At 45.2% G+C, this 22,626-nt stretch overlaps 1 protein-coding gene across 2 annotated transcripts in view; it reads left to right on the top strand.

Moving 5' to 3' along the window:
• Positions 1-8,360: 8,360 nt before the first annotated feature.
• The window catches only part of Smarca2 (SWI/SNF related, matrix associated, actin dependent regulator of chromatin, subfamily a, member 2), a 172,544-nt gene continuing 158,278 nt past the window's right edge, over positions 8,361-22,626 (top strand). For both annotated transcript variants that reach the window (XM_042699317.1, XM_042699316.1), the window contains exon 1: positions 8,361-8,485. The gene's annotated coding sequence lies outside the window, so the exon portion shown is untranslated. The remainder of the gene's footprint in view (positions 8,486-22,626) is intronic.

The following is a 22,626-nucleotide window of genomic DNA, read 5'->3' as shown; positions in this document are numbered from 1 at the left end:
CCCAATCATGGGGAGGCAGTGGCTTCTGATTGTTGTTACTATTTCTCCCTGAATTTCTTAACCATTTCATCATCATTTAATTCCCTGAATTAAATCCCTTTTGTTTGCCTGGTTGGACCCTGACACCCTGACTGACACAATTCACTACATAAGAAAGTATATGTATACTAGATCATATATATATATATATATATGCATATTTCTTATTGTGAGTAGTTTTTTAAATAATTTGAAAGCCACAGTCTATAAAAATACATTAGGTGACACATGGTGGAGAGTACTGGGCCCATTTCATCAGGTGAGCATTGATGATTATTACTGAGCTTTCAGATATGACTCTGGAGACATTTTTTTTCTTTTGTCTTTTGTTGTGCCATCCAGTCCCAGAGGCTTGAACTCAAGCCCTGAGCATTTTTTGATCAAGGCTAGAGCTTGACTATTTGGGCCACAGCTCCACTTTCTGCTTTTTAGTGGTTTATTGGAGATAAGAGTCTCACAAACTCTTCTTCCCAGACTGGCTTTGAACTGCAATTCTCAGATCTCAGCCTCCTGAGTAGCTAGGATGATAGGTGTGAGTCACTGGTGCCCAGTTAAATATTTTGTTGTTGTTTAATTGAGGCAATGGATTTAACTCACTGTCTAGTTGTTTGGTGAGGGATATGGTAGAGTTTTTTTATTTTCATAGAAACTAATGTTTTTGAGACTGGTATGCATTTTTATTTATTTATTTATTTATTTAGTCATGGGTCTTGAAGTCTGGACCTGGGCACTGTCCCTAAACTCTTTGACTCAAGGCTAGCGCTCTACCACTTGAGCCACAGTGCCACTTCCAGTTTTCTGGCTGGAGATAAGAGTCTCAGGGATTTTCCTGCCCAGGCTGGCTTTCAACTGCAATCCACAGATCTCAGCCTCCTAAGTAGCTAGGGTTTGAGCCACCAGCACCCGGCTGGCATGTATTTTTAAAAACGGATTATTATAAGCAGTTACAGTTACCATTTAAGTAAGACATTGACATATGGTCTGTGATCACTCACATATTAGCTTTTGAAGGCTGAAAGCAAAAATAATCACTTATCTACATCATTAAATTATACTTGCTGTATTTAAGTATTTTCCTCAATTGACCAGTAGTTTTTAAAGATATACAAGCAGTAGAATAATAGCTCATAAGCCGAGTGCTGATGGCTCACGGCTGTAACCTAGCTACTTATGTCCAATTAACCACCAGAAAATTGGAAGTGGTGCTGTGGCTCAAGTGGTAGAGTGCTAGCCTTGAGCTGAAGAGCTGAGGGACAGTACCCAGGCGCAGAGTTCAAGCCCCATGGCCGACGAAAAATAAAAACATAAGAAAAGAAAAGAAAAAAGAAATAATAACTCATCATTTTGGTCTTAAGTTTTGTGAAAAATGACAATATAGGTCAGGAGTATTACAGGTAGTATAGGAAATGTGGTTATGGTTAATTAAGGCCACAGATTGAAAAAATAATCATAAAGCTGAGGTTCTAAATAAAATATGCATTTATTAGGTGGATATTATTTAAGGAATTTTAACAAACTATAGACAGTGTGATGTGTTAACCTCCTTAAGTATGAAAGAACAACAAAAGTTGCTACATTATGCAGATCTTTAATGATCAGTCTGGGTTTTTTTTTTCCATATTTATGGAAAGTCTATTGCCAGAAGTCCCCAAGTCATCTTCATTATAATAAAATTCCAACAGATACCACAATGTCTCTGACAAGATAAGCAATTGAATATGTACAATTCCATACTAAATGTGAGTATTTTCTCTCTGCCTGACACTCATTGAAGTCAGTAACTGTTCAATTGAGTTTATCTGAAAAAGGGATGAAAGCTTTCTACTCAGCATTAAACCTTGCCCCATGCAGAAGCCAGATGCTTTCAACCCTTTACTAAACTTCTCATGCATGTTTTATATATTCATCACTTTCTGGTCCGTAGCACTATTGAAAACTAAAATAAAGTCATATTGTTGTGGAGTGAATATTAGCCGTACCTGTGGAGAGATTTAAACGTTTTCCCCCCCCCAAAGCAGATTATGTATCTCAATTTCTTCCAACAGCCCATCTATGATCATTTCAATAGTTATTTCTGTTTTTATATATTCCTGTCTTACTTTCTACTTAGATGCAAACAAAATATGCACAGCTCATTTTATAAATGTCGTAGAGAAGATTTATCTCATCAGAAAATTATCCTGGGGCCATTCATTGATACCACTGATGGTGAGTGGACAGTCATTATACCCCTTTTTACCCCTACTTGAGATTCTGGTGAAATATATAAACTTGCTGCATCTAATCCCAGAATCGTGAAGAGTTTCAGAGAAGATTCAGAAGCTCCAAGGACAGTTTATATTCCACCCCACCAACACTCCAACAAGGATTAAGAACCTCATATTGATGACCAATTATTGGACAGTTTTTACATGAACAACACGTATCACGCTGAGCCCAGAGTTCTACCAAGCTGAGTTAAAAATTCTGACTTCATCATTTAGTCATCACTAAATTATGTGATCATACTCTCCTTGTACTTAAAAAGAAAAAATAACACATGATTTATGTATATTTATTCATACTGCATGTGTTCAGTATTAATTTATCAAGCTCATTAGAAAATATAGATAAAATAGAAATGATGAAGGAATGAGATGAAGATGATAGAAAATTTTAATTATCTTGCTAATTGTGATAGTATCAAACTATCAATAGTGAATTTCTCCAAACAAAACACATGCTTAGGCAAGAAGTCCTCATTTGTGATAGTTACTACAAATCCAGATTCGAAGTAATCTGACATAATTGTAGGTATTTTGTAGCGACCTCTTGTTAGATCTTGTTTACCTCCATTGTTTTACCTCTCGACATGGCTGGCAATGAATTTTTAGGAGTTAAAGTGGCACTTTTGGGTGATTTTCACCTGTGCTTACATGATCAGTATCTCAACCTTTGATTTCTTTTCAGAAATCTTTTTAAGCCACTTGGGTCATAAAGAAGAGGGTTGATTGGTTAAAATTAGATTCAGTAATATCATTTGTGAAACCACCTATGTTAGAACCTGTAAATTTGAGGTGATGTCTGTCGATGCCTGAAGAGATATCAATGCCAAGAAGGAACAGCGGGATGTCTTCTGGGTCACCTCAAACTATGGACTTTCAGATTTCAGCATTCTGCAAGTACAAATGACAGCACATGTCCAATCTACTTAAGAGTCATGTAAAGACTCCAAAGTTAATGAATATATAATATGCATTACATACATATGCAATATATAATAAATACAAACATTATAAAACTGTTTTTTGCTCATTGCAACCTTACATTTTTTAAAAAAATCATTTAAGATAAACAGAAGCAGAATCTCTCATGTTCTTCTCCCTGCCCAAAGGATTGCCTTGCTCAGTCCCCTTTAGAGACTTCTCCTTTAGGTGAATTATTTACTGCCTCCCAGTTTCTCCAACTTTAAAATGAGGATGATGTCATATATCTCATCAGGTTGAAGGGATGGAAAGATGTATGTCAAGACCTTTGCACAACTTTCTGGCATGTGCTGTCAAAAAAGAGGAGCTGCTATTAGAATCATCACTCTCCTATTACACAGTTGTTGTGTATATACTCATGACTTCCAGCCTCATTTAAAAACAAGAAAAAAAATAAATAATAATCTTGCCAGTGCTTGGTACATGTCTACAAAAAGAGGCAACTTCTCTACTTCCCACCACTCTGTATAAAAATAAGTAAATAAAACCAGAACAAAAACACAAGAGGCATAAAAAACAAAAACCTTTTCTTTTCTTTTTCCTGGTTGGTTGTGGGGCTTGAGCTCAGGGCCTGTGCATTGCCCCTCAGCTCTTCAGCTCAAGGCTACCACTTGAGCCACAGCACCACTTCCAGTTTTCTGAGTGGTTTATTGGAGATTAGAGTCCCACAGATTTTCCTACCTGGGCTAGCTTTGAACCGGGATCCTTAGATCTCAGCCTCCTGAGTAGCTAGGATTACAGGCGTGAGCTACCAGCGACCAGCAAAAAAACATTTTCTAAGCTCTCTCTGCTTGAAAAATATCATAAAGATCCTGAACACTGAGGAAACATGGTCATTCACATAATAATTACTAATAGTGAAGACTCCTTAATTTCTCCATATCAGATAATTTTATTTAGTATCTCTCTTCCTTTCATTCACTAGGGTGTTTTTTTTCCGTTTTCTTTTCTTAGACATGCTAAGCATCCTGCTAATTGCTGTGTTTGCAAAGATGAATTGAATTTGTTCTACACCCAGTAGGCACTAACCTTGTCATGGAGGATACCAAACAAATAATTGCATCCAAGCCTTAAGTGTCCTAATGGTGTATCAGTTGCTATGGAGCAGAATAGGACATGCAGCTTCCTGTTCTTGTGGAGGGTAGACTGAAGCACTGGGTCATAGGTAAGTCTCCGATAGTGTGCGTTAGAGACCTGCATGTCCTACCTATGCTTAGGGGGAAATCTGACTACTATATCACCTTAAGACTTAGCAGGTAGAACAGATTTCCCAAAGTATAAGGCATCTTAGGGAATCAAGAGCTCTGTTGGTATTTGGCCTTGGATGATGTGCTTGCCTTGGATGATGTGCTAAGAAGTTTAAAATTTATCACCAGCTGAATTGGGAATGGAGGAAGGATTTTAAGCTAGAGAGTAATATGATCCCAAGGAGAATTGGGGTGGAGAGAGAAAATCTTGAAGAGAGAAAAATTTAAAAAAAAGTTCATTGTGGGAGTTGGGGAGGGAGAGAAGCCAGTGTTTATTTCTGTAATATATTTACCTGCTAATTCTAAACTCTTGACTAAATTAAATGTCAGTGGACTCAATTTGTCAAAGTTTAGTTTCCATTACTGAAGATGAAGTACTCATTCCCTAAATGGTCTTACCTGCTCTGGAAATAGGCAGCATTTCAGCCCATATTAACCATTTGTCAGTTGGAGCTAGAAGCATTTTAGTTTTCGATATGGTATGTTACTTTCCACGAGGTTTTTGTAACCAGATACCAGTTTTCAAACCCAATATCTACTCTAGTCCAAGTGCTAACTAAAGCAGACTTACATAACAAGCAAATGTAAGCATACAGATATGAAAACAGCAACTTAGAGCCCTTGATACCAAACTAGAAAGGGAAGAGCAAGTTTAGAGAATACTTTATGACTCATCAAAGTCCAAAAAGAAAAGCTTCATGTGAATATAGATAGCATCCTAGACAGCCTCCTGCAGTCCTGTTAGCCTCCAACCATGTTTGCTTTCCCTGTGATTTTTCTACCAAACAAAAGAACCCATCATTTTCTTCCTTAGCCTCAATTGTTCAATTTTGTTTTACCTCAGAGCTGAAGCTCATGCTATATGTGCAACACTCTTTTTTTCCATAACTAAACTCTCCTGAGTTTGGGTAGTTAAAAAAAAAAATCCTATTTGCTGTAAAACAAGCTACAAACAAAATGACCCTTCAGAGGACAGGCCTAAGGGGAAAAGGGGAGGAGTTCTTGGACCAATATGGGGTGAAAGGGAGTCATTAACTATCTATATTTAACCTCTGCTCCCAATGGTAGAGTTTTTTTTTCCATTTCCATAGTTATAAATTCTGCACCAAAAAATACTATGTGAGCTGAGAAATATACACATATAACAAAATGATTCTTTCTTTTTTTTTTTTTTTTATTTCCTTCCTAACAAAATGCTAGAAGGGGTTGATTCCCCAGGGCAGAGGAAGACCCACAAAGACTAGTCTCTTTTTCTAGCATGTCACTAGGATAACTTGTCTTTCTAGAATCTGGCATGGTAGGTGATGGTGGAATTTTGGAAGGATAAAGAGTGCAAATTCACAAGGGAACAGGGAATAAAGGTAAAGTCATTGGGCATAGTGTTACACACCTGTAATCCCAGCACCCTGGAGGCTGAAGTAGGAGGTTCAAAGTCATAGGCCAGAGTTAGACCCCATCACACATACACAAAAGGTACACTGATCCATTTGGAAAACTAGACATGTGAAATTGAGAAACAAATTAAGCCTTAAAAGACTAAAACTGAATACTTCATAATGAAATAAACATTTTCATTGTGTTAAAGCCCTTCATTACAGACAAGTCAGTTTCTGGCTATGATTAGCTGTAACTTATTGGGTAATTAGAAGTTAGTGCTTACATTATACACTTACTACACTATTAATTTTGCTTGAGAGTCTTCACTGTGTATTTCCCAGTTAATGTTATGCTGATATATACCCTCAGGCAAGCAAAACAAGTTCTTAACAACAGATTCTTCAGGGCATACCATATTTATTTTACTTTGGTATATTGTCTTTTGCTGTCTGGAGGTTCACTTTGGTTGGGATAGACAGAAATATGTTGGCGCTAGAGTTAACCAGCAAGTAACAAGACCTTAGAAAACTACAGGGTGGGTGATTACTAAGTCTACTAGTAATTCAAGGTGAAAACCACCTAGCCCTTGTGGGCTGGACTTCAGACCAGGATAAAAACAAGAAGTATCTGACATTATGTCTTATCTTTGCTTCTGTCTCCAACTTATTCTGCAGCACAGTTTAAAGCACTCTAGATCTGCATTTCAATCCCTGTTACTCACACAGAGTCAATTTTGCAGAAGTATAAATGGTCTTAAAATAGGATTTTACTGGGAGGGGAGGCCCAGAAATCCTCAACCAGTCACCGTGCACTTTGAATGACTAATTTAAGCCATTACATTACAAAATAAGGGATAAATCATACTTTTCATAACACTACTGCATAAGACCAGTTTTAATTTTAAAAGCCAAGCACCTACATTAATCTGAGTCTAAAATAATAGGTCCCCGACTTAAAAATCTCCTAACATTCTTTCACACTTCATAAAAACTAAAAATAAAATCGTCTCACCAAACAGTGACCTATGGGTCCAGCTAACATAAGGTATTTCAAGGAAAAGTGAAGCAGGCATTTCCCCCCCCCCCTCCATCTCCACCCCCCACCTACAACCTCACCCCCCCACCCCTACACCTCCACCAGGCTTCGCTGTGCCTGCAGATTATAGTTTGTAGCCTTAATTGGTTTTAAATGTAGAGTGGGAGAGAAGAGTACAGTCTGAGGAGAATGTGAGATTTATTTTCCTTCTTAAATCAAAAGCAGATTCCAAGCTTCAGCTTTTCCCCCTAAACCTGCCCCCCCCCCCCGCCCCCCCCCCCCCCACGGGGTTGTTAGTATCTATTTTACTCGGAGATGTTAGGTAAGGGAAAGTTAAAGTGCTGTCGTCTGGTCAATGAAGTAAATAGAGGGGTTTAGGGCAGATTTGTTTATTTATTGATAAGGCGTGCAGCCTCTCAGCTGTCTCTCTTACCCGGGCATTAGGAAGCCTGCAGCCCTAGGGAGAAAAGCAGAGTTGGCCTCAAGGTTCTTTGTGCCAGCCTTCCTTTTCTTACCCGGGGCGGGTGGGGGAGAGGCTGGGACGGGGGGCGGGGGGGGGGGGAGCAGATTTATAAATGACAACCTGGGGGTGGGGTGGGGGGAGGGAAAGGGGAGAGAAAAAGTTTCAGCTGGCATGATCACGCTCAGTTTTGTTTCTCTCCACAGCCCCCACCCCACCCCACCCCACACACCCCTCCAACAGCTCTGGGTGCCACCCGGAGCCCTCCCTTCCCGCGTCCCCTACTAATTTCGCTCCGTGCCTAGTTCACCATTCCAGCACCTTCTCTACATAACGCCCACCCCACCCCACCCCCCGCGGCCATCCTACAGATCTCCAACACAAAACAACAACAACAACAACCACAAACTAGTACTCAGGATCAGTACTCAGGCTGCCCTCCCTTTCCGCTCCGCGTCCCGGCTTCCTCGGTGGAGCCGATTGGCAGGGAAAGGAGAGAAAAGGGCACCCAACTCCCGGCCAGCTCGGATCTCAAGGCGTCCGGCGTAGTTTCCCATCGCCTCTCCCCTCCCCTCCCTCTCCCCCGCCCCCCCCCCCCGCTTCCCGGACCCCCCCCCCCCCCAGCTTCCCAGCTCTGGGCACAAACACGAGGCGAGAGCCGGCGCCCTGCAGACACAAGACACCCCGGGATCCACGCAGACAGTACAGCCGTCTCGATCCACATTCTTGCACACCGCCCCCTCTCTTCTCCCTCCTCCCCCCCACGCCCCCCCCATCCACCCACTCACCCCCACCCCCTGCGCGCCCGGAGTCGCTGAGCGGGACGAGTGACAGGCGCGCCCCGCCAACCCGCGCCCAGGAGGGCAGGGAGGAGCGGCGCGCGGGGCCAACTGCAGCGCGTCTTCCGGCGCCGGTGGAGGCGGCGAGGGTGGGACGCGGGGCGGAGCCCGAGTTTAGGAAGAGGAGGGGACGGCTGTCATCAATGAAGTCATATTCATAATCTAGTCCCTCGCTCCCTCTGTTTCTGTACTCTGGGTGACTCAGAGAGAGGAGATCCAGCCAGCACACTCCTCGCGAGCAAGGTAAATATAACTTACAACTCCTCTCTCCTCTGGGTTTTCCTCCCCCCTCCGCTCCGGCCTCTTCCCCCCCCCCCACCCCGAACGCAACCCGCCGCGCAACCCCACCCCCCCGGGGCACCCGCACCGCCTGCGCCGCTTCGGATTCTTCATTATTATCCTAATTATCATGGATCGTGCATGCATCCGGACCAAAACAAACAGGCGGGCCAGCCGGGGTAACACACCCACACCACACTCACACTCACAACCAAACACACACAAAGCCCGCCTCCTCCCCGCGGGCCTCAGGTGGAATGCTCTAACGACAGCTCCCCGGAGGCCGTGGAAGACACGAGAAAGTTTCAACCGAACCCCGCGGTTCTAATAATAACAGTAATAATTACTACTTCAAGCGGGGGGGGGCGATGGCCTGGGGCGGAGGGGCTGGGAGGGAGGTGGGAGGGGGGGGGATAGAAATCCCAACTCAACCACAGCCCTTGACCCCGGGCAGCCGGGTAGCCACGAGCTGCCAACTCAAGGTTGCAACACGCCCGGTCAGGTTGCAACCTCTCCCCCCCCCCGCCCCGCCCCGCATCCCCTTGAATGCTAAGGTGGGGAGAGGGCGGGTGGCCCGGGAGGGGAGGGAAGGCTGGAGGGGGTCGGAGGTGTGTGTGTGTGTGTGTGTGAAGTCGGGGTGCGGGGAGGGAGTTGTAGAGGAAGAGAATGGAACACGACAGTTCATCCCGAGCGATCCTGCCCGGAAGAGTTGGAAGGAGAACCGCGGTGATGGTGGCTGGGGGGGGGGGGGGGGGGGAGGTAAAAGGAGGGCGAGGAGCCCCGGCTGGAAGCGGGGCGCCCATCAACACGGCTGCCACTCGCTTTTTTTCCGGGGGACTTGTTTATAGGGCTCGGGGCGGCGAAGACGCCAGCCGATCTCGCCCGGGGGAGCCTCCTCCTCGCCCTCCCCACGCCCCCCCCCCCACGCCCCGGGCGGGCCGGGAGTTGCACGGAGGGAGGAGGAGGTGGTGGTAACCGAGATGGGCCGGGCTGGTGCGTGCGGAGCCGGGGGTTGGGGGATCGGAGGTGTCCTCTCCACTTTCCGCGTCTCCTCGGGCGGGGTTGGGGACACGGGCTGTGAGGCTAGGCCTTTTAGAGCCGCGGGACTTCCCCGTGGACTGAGCCCCGGGCCGCGGCGGCGGCGGCTGCAGCCGTTCCCCGGCTGCTGCATGGTTTTTGCAGCGCGGGCTCGGGTGCTGGAAGTTCAGGGTGTCCGGTCGGCGCCGCACTGCTGGCGGGTGTGAGAAGACTGGAGGTCCCCCCCCCTCCTTCCCCAAGCTCCCCCCCCCCCGGCCCTCCCCGGCCTCGGGACACTCCGTTCCCCCTAAAGGAGGTCGAAGGTGCCAGTCGGGCTCCATTGCCCCTGCCCGCCCCTCCCTCTCCCTCTCCAGGTTGGTTTTTCTTTTGCTTCGTGTCATTCCTTGACTAAAGCTCGGCTGGAGCTCCGGCCGCGGGGCGTCTGGACGCTCGGGGGCGCATTGGGACCCGGGAGCGCCCGGGTGCTCGGGGCGGGGGAGGCCGTGATCCGGATAATCCTCTCTGCCTGACTGTCACCGCCGGACCCGCGCGCGCCCCGGCCGCCGCGGTAGCGTAGCCGGGGAAGGGGAAGGGCTGCGGTAGGGAGGGCACGGTGGGGGGGGGGGGGCGGAGGTAGAGCGGGTGGGAGGCGGGCAGACCGCGAGGGAGCCTCCTCCTAGGGATGACACGCACCCCCTTCCTTCTCCGCGCTTTCGAGTTTGCTTTATTCCCATCCCAACCTGATTCACACCCCTCCTCTTTCTTTTTTACGGCTTCCCCCCGCCCCATCCCTCCGTCTCCCCTCCTCCTGTTTGTGTTGCACAACACGGCGTTGCCATCTGCAAAGGTGTCGCGATGCACTTCCCCAAATAACCAGTCCAGCCCGCTAGCCCCCCTCCAGCCGCTGGGAAAAACATCGAGCCTAGTGGCCCCGGGTGCCCCGTTCCAGGCCTTGCAGCCCGGATGCAGTTGAACCGCTCCGGTGGAGGGGTGCAGCGGTGCGGGTTCCAAGGGAGGTTGAGGCGTGGAGGGGGGGGCGGAGGAGGGGGGAGCTGACACCGAGTGCCCTGAGCTGGGACAACTCACACCAGTTTCCGGCACACGCGGGGAAGAAAATCGCTTTTCGGCCAAGTGTCTGTCTGGTCTGTGCGCTCGCTCCCCGCCCTCGCCGCCTGGATCGCATTATTATTATTATTTTTTCTTTTATTTTATGGGAATCCGGGTTGGCGTTTGCATGCAGATGGTTGGTGGTGAGCGGCTGGGGTGGGTTCAGATCGCTTGGGGACCCGGGGGCTGGGAGGCGAGGGGGGGGGGGGAGAGGAGGGAAGTTGGACGATGATCAAGCCAGGGTAAGGAAAAGGAAAAAAAAAAAGTTTGGCCGGGCAGCTAAGTCGGGTGGAGGGGTGGGGAGGGAGGGAGGGGAGGGCGGGGGACGGCGAGCTCCCGCGGCTCCGCGCTCCCGGGGACCCGAGCGAGCGTGTGTGTCTGCGCGTGAGTGCGAGTGCGTGGAGTGCGCGCCAGGCCAGTGCGTCGCCAGCCCGGCGCGCTCGGCCCGCGGCTCCGCGGGAGCCCCGGGGAGGCCGAGGCGAGCGCGGGCTGGGGGGGGGGGGGGACTGGAGGGGAGGAGGGCTGGTGTGCGCGCGCGCGCGCGCGTGTGTGTGTCAGGGGAGGGGGGGGTGGCCGTGCGTGTGGCAGTCAGTGTGAGTGCGTGGCGCGCGCGAGCGGCGGAGAATCAGGAAGTCACCGCGGCGAAGCGCACACAGACATGTTTGATCGCCGTGACATGACGCGCGAGCGGGAGGAAGCGGCGGCGGCGGCGGCGGGGGCCGGGCCGAGGGCGCCGGCCTAGGCTGCGGCTTTGCAGATCCCATTCCCCTCGGGGAGGAGGGGGGGAGAGAGAGGAGCCCGGAGCCGCTCTCCCGCCCGCCCGCCCGCGTCTCCTCCTCCCCGCCCCGCGCCCCAGGTAAGAAGCCCGCGCCGCCGCCGCCCGCAGAGCGCCCCGGGCGGCTCGCCGAGGTCTTCCCGGGCTCACCGACACCCTGCCCGCCACCCTCTCCAGTGTCCAGCGCGCTTTTCCTGCCTGGTCAGGCCGGGCTGGGCTGGGCTGGGGGAAAGCGGGTGCCCGATCCCTCCGGATCGATCCATTTGCTTGGCAAACTTTGCCGCGGGAAGGCATCGGGGAAAGCGAGGAGGAGGAGGAGCGGGAGGAAGGCCCGGCGAGCCGCCGCCGGCCGCGGCTTGTCAGTTCTGTTATTTCCTCACTCCGGGTCCGGGGAGGGGGGGGGCGGGTTGTCCTAGTGGCTTGTTGCACACGCAAACTTCGGGGCCTAAACGTGCCTCCGACTCTCGCAGGGTTTAAAGACACATTCATCCTCCAGCACGGGGAAATACAAGGCATCGAGAAGAGTCCCCGGCCCTCGGCCGGCGCGGTGGATGCTTTGCTGGGAAGCAGGAAGGCTGGGGAGTCCGGCGAGCCAGGGGTGCTGCACCGAATCCTCCATTCCTTCTTCAGCGTCTGCACGGAGGGTTATGTAATTTTAGTGGCACATGGGTGCAAAGCCCACACTGGGCTCTCTCATCCCTTTGTTTATATAACTTTTGGGAGAGTTTTCCTTCTCTCTCTCTCTCTCTCTCTCTCTCTCTCTGATGGAAAAAGCAGAGCCACCAGGTTACTGATTTTTTTTTTTTGAGAGGTGCTATCTGCGTCTCCTTTCTGGGTATGAGGTTGGCCTGTCTTTCTTTGTATGCTCAAAGATGGAGCATAAGGAAAGCATTACAGAATACACGTTGTTTACTGCACCGAGTAGTTATTTTTAAAGTCTGTGCATTACCGACAGCAGAGTTGATTCTCCCCAACTTCCCTCGCAAAGGACTTCTCTTGAATTTACACCTAGTTATGGATGCCTTGCTTCTTCTGCAAACAGAAGGCTTTGGGGGAACACTTAAGATTGTGGCGTGGCTTGTGGGCTGCAGTAGCAGAACATTCCTGTCCAGTGCAGCAAGTGAAGATCCAGAGACCACTGAGAACCGCACTAAAAGAAAAACCGTGCTCAGTGTTTTGTGGGTGTATCCACTTACATATGCACATTCAAATGTTTTCAGTAATATTGGTCAACAGTTACCGGGGGTAGAGAGCTGGCTTGGCCAGGCTGGTCTAGCTTCCAGGCTACTTCTAGCTCAAGGGTGAAAGGTTAGGAGGTGTGGCAGGGTTGAATCCTAGCTGGTGCATTGTTATGCAAATAGAGACACACTTTCTCTTTTAGGAATCTAATTGCCCTTTTATTCTCCTGGGCCTGCATGCTTTCTTTTAAAATGCTCCCTTTTGAAGGGGAGGAGGTCCAGTGGGAAGGAAGAGAGGGGAACAAAAGAGGATAATGGAGGACCAAATATGATTAAAGTATATACATGAATAAAAGTGTCATAATGAAACCCATTATTTTGACCAATTAATAGACTACACTAGTAATTTTTTTCTAGAAGGAAGGAAACGTAAGCAATACAAATTCCAGCAAAACAACAAAATACAGTGCCTTCTTTTCAACACAGATGTTTACTATTGGAAGAGGGGAATTTAGAGACACCTGTTAGGGATATAAGATGTTTATTAAAGTAGATTGTGATAGGGGGAGCCCTGTAGTTCAGAGGACTATACCTTGTTCTGTTGTTTTTTTTTTTAATGGCATATTGGTAGAGAGCATTTTAAAATAAATGAGGGATTTAGAGTATCAGAGCCCTTGAGGGCGAAGGAGGGGGGGGCTTCTTTCAATGCAGCTTTTCTCTTGTATCAGTTACAGCCCAACGTTGGCACTGGCTGCACTGTGGTGTTTCACAAAAAAATATTCACCACAAGAGCGTGTTCAAAGCAGCCTTAGATCTTTTCTTTTGTTCGTTTTTAAAAGTGGCTTTTTTGTGCATTTCTCATCAAGTCTCTTGAACAGTGCTTTGACCAACACCTAAGGCTTAGAATTGACCAAAAAAAAAAGGTGTGGCTCTTTTACTGTATTGTTAATGCTTGAATTCTGTTTCAAATATAGCAGACACTGTCTATACCTAGAAGGTAACCCTTCTGCAGATAATTATTTAAAACTGGTTTTCTTTGATGAGGTTTAAGATAAGTCATTCTTCAGGCTGGTGAAAAAAAAATCTCATTCTCTTTCTAAAAGGCAAGTGTGATGCTTGTTATAAGACTAATGTTTTGACATTTCATTTAAAGGCTTATTATATATTGGAGTATCACCATCAACAGAAACTTTCCAGAAATTCTAAGAGTGGCTCTGCTGTCCTCCAGTACTTCCCCCCTCCCATCCACCCTTCTTGAAAAGTCTTCCTCTATAAACAAGGCCTTTCTGTATACAAGGCCTTTGTCAGGTTCTTTTAGGTCAGCAGCTTTTTGATACTCACATAAATATAATTAATCAGGTTTATGACATCTTGACATGCTCCCATGAGGACAACTCAATTATCTCAAATAAGATGCTCTGACCACATCCCAGCTTTTACAATCTGCAGGAGCGTTATTGAGACCTGATTCCACCAGGATGTTTTGCTCCTCCTTCTTGTCAAGGTGATCTTAAGGGAAGACATGGACAATTAGTTGCTTAGGATGAATGGCCTTAGAAAACTCTATACAGGAGTCACATTGCCTTTCTGCAGGATTTCTGGTGAGAAAATTTCCATAATGTGAAAAGCCATTATGAAGAGTTATTTTGGGATTACTTCTGACTTTTCCTCTTAATGTTATGTTGTTGGAGTTTTTTGTTTGTTTGTTTGTTTTTTAAATCTTCTAACTTGTTCCTTTTTCTTAAATGTGGCATTTCTGAGATTGGGTCTGGCTACTCGAGGACGCTGCATTTTCTCTTCTTTGGAAGAGTTCTTATTGTGGAACTTTAATCTCTAGGCAGTTAATACAGTCATGGGTCATTCCATAAGTGGCTAGGAATAGAAAGTGCAGATGGTGATAATTTATTTGGTAGAGTATACAAGGCCTAGAGTGTTTATTTTTTCTATACTAAAAGTTGTGACTTTATACTTAGCAGAGAATACAGGCATCTAGAACTCTGTTCTTTCAGTCTTTTGAAAGAGCACATTTATTTGCCTGAGATATTTATCACTAACTTAAATGGGATCTTGTAGCCTGAATTTGGAAAACTTTGTGGCTTTATTAACTGTTTATTATGATTGTATTGTTCCATATGTTGATATAACACTTTTCCTTGAACGTGTTCAGGATACAGCAGGGCTATATAAGATATTTTGATTGTTTTTAAAACATAAAAGTATTACTAGGTTCTGGTGGGGTATCTGATGACTGTAAGCCTAGCTACTCAGAGAGACTGACTGAGAGCTGAGCATTGGGGAGCAAGATTATCCCAGACAGGAAAGTTTTTGAAACACTTATCTCTTAATTAACCACCAAAATGCCTGGAAGTGGAACTGTGGCTCAAGTGGTAGAATACTAGTCTTGAACAAAGTGCTAACGGACAGCACCCAGGCCCTGAGCTCCAGCTTGAGTACACACACACACACACATACACACACAAAGATACTTAAATTATTCAACCATAGTAAAATATATAATGAATCAGATGAAATTCATTATTAGCTAAATGACTATTGAATGTTGAATATGCATATCTCATTAATTTATTCACTGGACTGATGCTTTATGAAATACATAGATTGTGATTTCTTTTTTTTTTTTGTTGGCCGTGGGGCTTGAACTCTGGGCTTGGGCGCTGTGCTTGCGCTCTTCAGCTCAAGGCGAGCACTCTACTGCTTGAGTCAGCGCCACTTCCGGTTTTCTAGTGGTTTATTGGAGATAAGAGTCTCACCGACCTTTCCTGCTAGGGCTGGCTTTGAACTGCCTGCCTTTCTCAGATCTTAGCTTCCTGAGTAGCTAGGATTACAGGCATGAGCCACCGGTGCCCGGCCTAGATTGTGATTTCTGCTGTGACTGTTACCCATTTGGACTTCTGGGTTCACAATGCACCTTTTTCTCATGGAAATGTATTTTATAGATAGGAAAGATTAGCTGGACATTTGCACAAATATAATCAGGTTATATGCCTATAAGATTTAAAGCACTTAAAATTAACAAAATATCCCATTGTATTTTTTTTTTTTTTTTTTATTTTTTTTTTATTTTTTTGTCGGTCGTGGGGCCTGAACTCTGGGCCTGGGCGCTGTCCCTCAGCTCTTCAGCTCAAGGCAAGCGCTCTACCACTTGAGCCACAGCGCCACTTCCGGTTTTCTGGTGGTTTATTGGAGATAAGAGTCTCACGGTCTCTCCTGCCCGGGCTGGCTTTGAACTGCGATCCTCAGATCTCAGCCTCCTGAGTAGCTAGGATTACAGGCGTGAGCCACCAGCGCCCGGCTCCCATTGTATTTTTAAGTGGACAGACATCAGCATAAGCATCAGTCCCATGCCAATGTCTGATCTCCCTTTCTGCAAGCATGAAGGGCTTAGGGACTTACTTTAAACATGGGCTAATACTTTTGTAAACTGATGAGTGAATCCACACTGATGTTGAAATCAAACTTTTAAAACTGTTAAATATAATTCTGATTTCCTGCCCTTTTAAAAAATTCAGATTTGGTTAAAATTATTTAGAAATGAAGAAAATAAAACAAAACAAAGATGGTGGCAAGTTAGGTAGGGGAATTCTCCTTGGAAGTTGCACTTCCTTTGTGTTTTCCTTGTTCAAGATGATTGTATGTGTCTTTACCTAGCTGATGCAGTGTGTTCCAGTTTTTACTATCCTGCTGAGAGATGACTCATCCCTATGGAAACAAATGTCTGTGAGGAGAGCCCACTCCCGTATACCCCCTTTGCGTTGTGGAACTAGGTGTATAATAGTTGTGCAAATATTTGCACTTATTTTTGTGGTTTGGTTGTTGTGCTGTGCTGAAGGGCCATTAAGCAAAGTCCAAGTTCTGTGAAAGAAAGAAAGAAAGATCAGTGGTCTGTGAGAATTTGTATGTTATAAGGATATACCTGAACATTTAAACATACAAATAGCACATGTAAATTGTTAAGGGCCATGTGATGCAGAGATATCAGGGCAAGCTCTCTTGAATCCATGGGGCAGATAAAGTTTCTAGAAGTGAGGTAGAGTTGAACAAGAGGAGTGCAGAGATGGGGGAAGGGATGCTCCTGATCCTCCTAGATGAGAAGAAACCTTGAGATCACAGGGACCAAGCCAGAGCAAGTTTTAGGAAGACTCTACATCTGTTTTGACCTGGTTTCCTGGGGCAAGAGATCCCAGTGAGGCAGAGTGTTCAGTAGGTAAAGTCAGAGATTGTAGAAAGACTTGACTTCTGGGCTAAAACATGAATCTTTTATCCAATGTGGGTTGACGGTTTGTCTCTCTGAAGTTTTGTGCCAAGGGGGGTTCATGAACAAAGCAGTATATCAGATTAATCTCGTAACTTGTGTATTCAAGTTCAGGGTGATAATTGATATTCTTAGAAGGATCCTGGCATGAATGAACATTTGGATATGATAGTTCAACAAGGTATTTTCATGTCTAATGCTTTGTTTGATTCATCTCAAAATTGAGCTGATATTTGGATATATTTGGATTCTATTAATGTCTATTTTGTAGATAGGAGACTTGGAAAGTGAAGAGGTTAACCGAGTCTCCTGATGGCAGGTTCATACATGGCTATTATCCATTCCAGTTGGAGTGGATCTGAAGCCTTGGTTGTTGAAATTTTGTTGCTACTATGGATGTCAGGCAAGTTAAATCTATCGTATCGTACCTTAGTGCATTGGACATACAGTAGTTGAGTTTTACTGCTAAGTAAAATTTGAAGTATGCATCTCACGCTTTTGTAGATTTGATGTACAAATGAAATTACCTTAGTGGAAAGAAAAGGAAATAGCTATCATTGGTTATTATCAGCATTCCAAAGGAGATTGCTTTGCAAAGGGCCCCACATGACCTGTAGACAGGCATATATCTAAATATCCATGAATACCTTTCATATATGCACCTAATATACATGTGGTTACATTTCAGGGTGTCATGCTTTGAAACGAGCTCCCTTTTTTTCCCCTTTCGGCTTTGCCATATCCTAAATACATAAAAGATTTCTCACCCCTAATAATTCCATTATGTGTCTACTGAGTTCTGAGACAAGGCTTTGCTATAATATTTATATTTGTAAAGAATTGAAGTATTAAAAGTAGCTTTTGATGGCCTATTCCCCCCACCCCCCATGGGCTGCTTTTCTATGACCTCCAAGCAGTTTGGGTCCACCTGAATTTCAGAAGTGATAATTACCTGTGATGATCTTTGTAACCGCCAATGAACAGATGAAAGGGGGGCTTTCGTGAAGTGCTTTCTTTGTTGAGGGAGCCTGTTGTACTTTGGGTTTTATTGGTAAGCCTTCTTTTTAGAGCAAATTCCCTTTGTGGGAAGATGGCTGGTCCTCACCGAGGAGGCCATCTATTGCATCATGGGTAGACTCTTGTAAGTTGGTAACTCTTGGAATCTGCGGGGGTGATGATGTGAAGAGTCAGGGTCCTGTACAAGCCGTGCCTGAGGCTCATGGGAGACTAATTAGTACAGCAGGTTGTTGTACACAGAGCTTTCTCCCAGCCTTTGCCAGGTCTGACTCCAGGCAAAGACGGTCCCAAGGCAGTTTATTTAGTGTGGGCAACAGCTCACACAGTCCTAATTTGTTTTCTTGATTGAAAGATGGAGAGTTCATAGAAGCCTAATGAACAGAGTAAAGTTTTTGTTTGTTTGTTGTTGTTGTTTTTCAGAAAATGCTTAAGAATATTTGATCATCTTTAAGTAGACGTACAATGCAACTTGATCCACGTTCCCCCTTTAATCATCTTCCCCCATCCTTCCTTCCCATCCCCACTCTTCCCCTCCATTTTTCTAGTTTCATAAGATATCAATTGACTATTAGGACTGCATTCCCTCCAGCTGCTTTTTAAAACACATTTATCTTTGAAATGATTGGCAAAATGACGTGAATAACCACCAGAAAAGTGTTTCCACTGCTTTTCTAAGCTTTTGATGGAGTAACTTACAACATGAGCTTTTAACCCAGTATGTTTTTTTTTTTTTAAAATATGTGACACAAATCATCTTATGAAGTGTTTAAAGTTGTACATCTCAGCCCAAGAAGTGGTGTGGGCCTTGAGAATGTTTCACCACCTAGGTAGACAACTTGGCCTCCAAACAAGAAAATCCTGGTAGGTTTATTTCCTTTATCTTCACTACTACTAATCCACAGCACTTCTCCATTCAGAACAACAGTATTGTGAGTTCTAGAGATGTTGTGACTTCTTGTGGGTGAATTATCAATTCGTTTGTAGAGGAAGATACATAGAAAACAAGAAGCAGCCTTTCAGGTCAGAGAAGATGTTCTGAATCAGTGAACAGAAATGAAAAATAAAACAAAACAACAAAACCAGTTCTTATCTTAATGATCTCTGGAGCCTTATCTCCTAGTACAGCCAGAAAACTTTTTTTTAAAAGACTGAGTTATTCTTTAGGAAGTGGACTGAGCCTAGTTCTTTTTTCTGACATTCTTTCTTTAAGCTGATCCTTAGAGTCCTGCTGTAGACTGGATACCTAAGCTTTCCTCCCAAGTTTGCCCAAGTTTGAATGTTGGAGAAGTTATTTTAAACAAGATTGTCAAGGTTGATGAATTTCCCCAACTCTCTGTGCAAACTTTATTTGCTTTTTGGTTATTGCTGTTGTTAACCTCAAGGCCCAAGTGACATTCCACTATCTTCATTAAGTTTTCCTTCACTCCCCTTCCTTCCTCTACCCTGTAAACTGAACCTTCCCGCTCTGTCTCCATGGGGACATTTTCACTCTGCTCCTACTAGTCTTAGGAAATCTTCCATCTTTTTCTCTTGTTGACATTTATGCATTTCTTGTTTCTTTCTCTGTCAGATTTTCAGACAAGCACCCTAATCTGTTTTTGGGAGGACTTGGCTTACATACCTTGTGATGGGTGGACACTGAGCAGAGATCCAATGTCAGTACGTAAGATGGGTCCTTTGAATATTTGATTCAACATCACTGATCTCTTCAGGTTATGACATGGTCTTCATCTCCTGTTCTAAGGCTTTCTTTGCTTCTTAGTCTACACTCTTCATGTCACACTTTTCTCTGTTCCAAGTGAAAGCTTTCCATCTTGCTAGATTCTTGGCCTGGTCGAACAACAATTCAGTGGGGGGGGGGGGGGGGGCGGGTGAGAGTGCTGAGAGTCAATCTCTATCAGAGATTTTGCTCTTCTTAACCACGTGACTTTGAGGAAAGCATGCTGGGAGAAGAGCGACAACGTGTCCCCTCTATTCAGGTCACAGAAATTACTATGAAGGACTTGTAGGTGTGTTGATATGTATGGCTGGAATGGGGTAGGGGATCAGGGGAGGAGGCACTTTCAGAGTTTCTTGTTTGTAGTTAGATAGTAAAGCCTAACTTTTGTCAGGGTTGGTACAGTTGGTACTGTGACATTGTGAGCCTTAGAATTCCATGAAGTTGAACTGCATTTATTATGCAGATGGCTGTGCAGGGCCTTTTAGCAAAGCAGGAAGGAGGGAGATGGGGACCTAGGGAGGATGACTGTGGCATTTGGAGTTTTGTGGGGAGAAATGCCAGGGCCTTTTATTTACTTATTTCAAAACAAAAACACAAACACCCTCTCCATTATAAAGGCAAGAATGTCTGGACAAAAGGAAGACAGGGTGTACTACCACAGCTCCTTGCCCAAGAACACAGAGGCCCAGGCCTGGCCTGAGGCTAGCGGGAAGTGTTCTGGAGAAGAGATGAGGCCACAGCAGTGTGTGCTCCTGGGAAGCCGCTGAGAGGCTGCTCCCTCACACCCCAGGCACATTTTCTTCATTGGATTAGTCACATACTTACGGGATAAGTCATTCTTTTCTGTGACAAATGTAAAACTCCATACCCTTAGACCAAATGAAGAAAGATTGTGAATGGCATCACATGGTCAGACTTATCACGCTCCAGTTCAGCTTATCTGAACTCTTGCCCTACTCAAGCCCGCACCTATATCCACCCCCCCCCCCCACCATCCCATCCCCATCACGTCTGTAGGCTCTGTGCTTTGGAGAAGGAAGAGGAGGACAGGGAATCCTAAGGGTAACAAGGAGAATGCGGAGCTGGTCAAAAGTAGACAAGTTTCATAGCGTACACATCTGGTTGAAACGTGTACCTCTTTGTGATTTGTGCCTTCAAGTTTCTTTATACCGTTGGGAAAGCTCATGTATTTGAACTGTGAAATGACATTGCCACCAGAACTGTGAAGGAAGAATAAGAGATCAGGACTGCTGGATTGGGAGGCGGTCTTCCTGGTTTGGGCATCAAGGCCTGTGAATGAACAATACCACCTGTGGGGTTGGAATACATTTTTGAGGGGGCAGAAGTCGTGATTTGGGGAATGGGTAGAGGCAGATGAACTCGAGTCACTCTCATCCTGAGCCCCAAGGGAGCCAGGGACCCAGAGGATGATCCTTTTTCTCTGGGCTACAGGGTGGGATGCTTAAGACCAGAGCTCAGGTCCCTGGACATCAGTAAGTTGGATTGAAAGCCAGCAAATTATCATGTTCAAATCCTGAGAGTCTGGATCCCTACCATTCATCAGCTGTGTGGCACAGGCTTAAACTGCCATGTCTCTGAGCCACATACCTTCGTTATGTCAATGACAGTCCAACAGTGAGCCTAAGAGTTCTCTTCTTATTCAAGTTTCCTATATGACATATTCTTATATTAACATTTCACTAATGTGCCATCATTTTCCATTTTCCTTTTATGCTTTCCCTCTAAGAACTTTTAATAGTTTCCTTTAGCCTCCTCCTCTCCTCTCCAATCAGGGAGCATTTTACAGAACCGCATGTGAGTAATTCTAACATTCTCTGAGGTTTCCAGATGAAAATGATAATATAGGTAGAAAATAGTATTATAGGCTAATGAATATCAACGTGCAAAACTTGAGAACTGGAAATATTAAGTTCACTTGAATATTTGTATCTTCATTGTTTAAACTTGAGGTATAATTGCCAAATACCTATTGAAGCCGATTTCAAGGTAAACCATAACAGGAACTAAGTGATTTCCTTTTATTCACTGAAATATAAAAGGGTGTATTACTTTGCTACATACATGAAAGAACATTATAACTCGTAGAACCCCTGAGTTGACGTCAGCTTCCTAAATTTAAGATGCTGCCTGAACATGTGTGTGTTTATGTGAGAGGGGGTGGAAGGCCAAAAAAAAAAAAAAAAAAAGTCGTTTCCGCTTGCTTTGTTAATCACAAAGAATAAATAATAACATTTGGCTCTCCAGTGAATTTCAACGCTGTAATTCCCCCTCAACACTCCCCTCTTGTTTTAGAGACTACTTGGACGGGGTTCTCTTGGAGCCCACCTTATAAACTCTGCTTTCCTCATCATGAAGTAACCTTTTGTTGCTTCCTATGTTAGCCTTATGCTATTGATCAGAATGGCCTAACTCTTTGCTTCTCATTAGAGATTCTTTATGCAAGCACACCTCAAGCACTGATACTCTCTAGTTTTTATTTACAAAATCATTTGACTCCCTTTAATAGTTTGACCCTTGACATTCTGCCTGCAGTTTACTTGTGTGTTTTTTGAGCACTTAACTGACTGCCGGTTGGAGGTACTGGGCATACAGGCATGAAGAAGATCAAATCTCTTCCTCCATAGCTCTTGTATCCTGGAGATTCAGGGAGAAATGAGAACAGGTGCAAGGGATGGAACTAATATGGGCATTTTGTACTTTCCCTCTCATTTCTTATTTCATTGTGCAACAACCAGGCCGCTATGAGTGAATTCCCCCTCTGCCAGTAAGTGGCAGGTCAGCAAATCACTCAGGGTATCTCATTCTGTATGTATGGTGTGAGGTTGACAGGAAAAAGTTCTTGCATTAGACAGAGAAGTTCTGTTTGGCGGTTTTGCTGGTTTTTTTTACAGAAGTGACACCATCAAATGCTAACAACTGTTTTATTCTGAGGTCGACAGAGAAGTATAAACATAGGCCTCCAAGGTAACACCAGAATATAGAGCAATTGCTATTTTT

Source organism: Dipodomys spectabilis, unplaced genomic scaffold, assembly GCF_019054845.1.
Source record: "Dipodomys spectabilis isolate Male_0828 unplaced genomic scaffold, ASM1905484v1 ptg000241l, whole genome shotgun sequence".
Classification (NCBI taxonomy): Eukaryota; Metazoa; Chordata; class Mammalia; order Rodentia; family Heteromyidae; genus Dipodomys; species Dipodomys spectabilis.
This window is presented reverse-complemented; position numbering and strand designations above follow the sequence as displayed.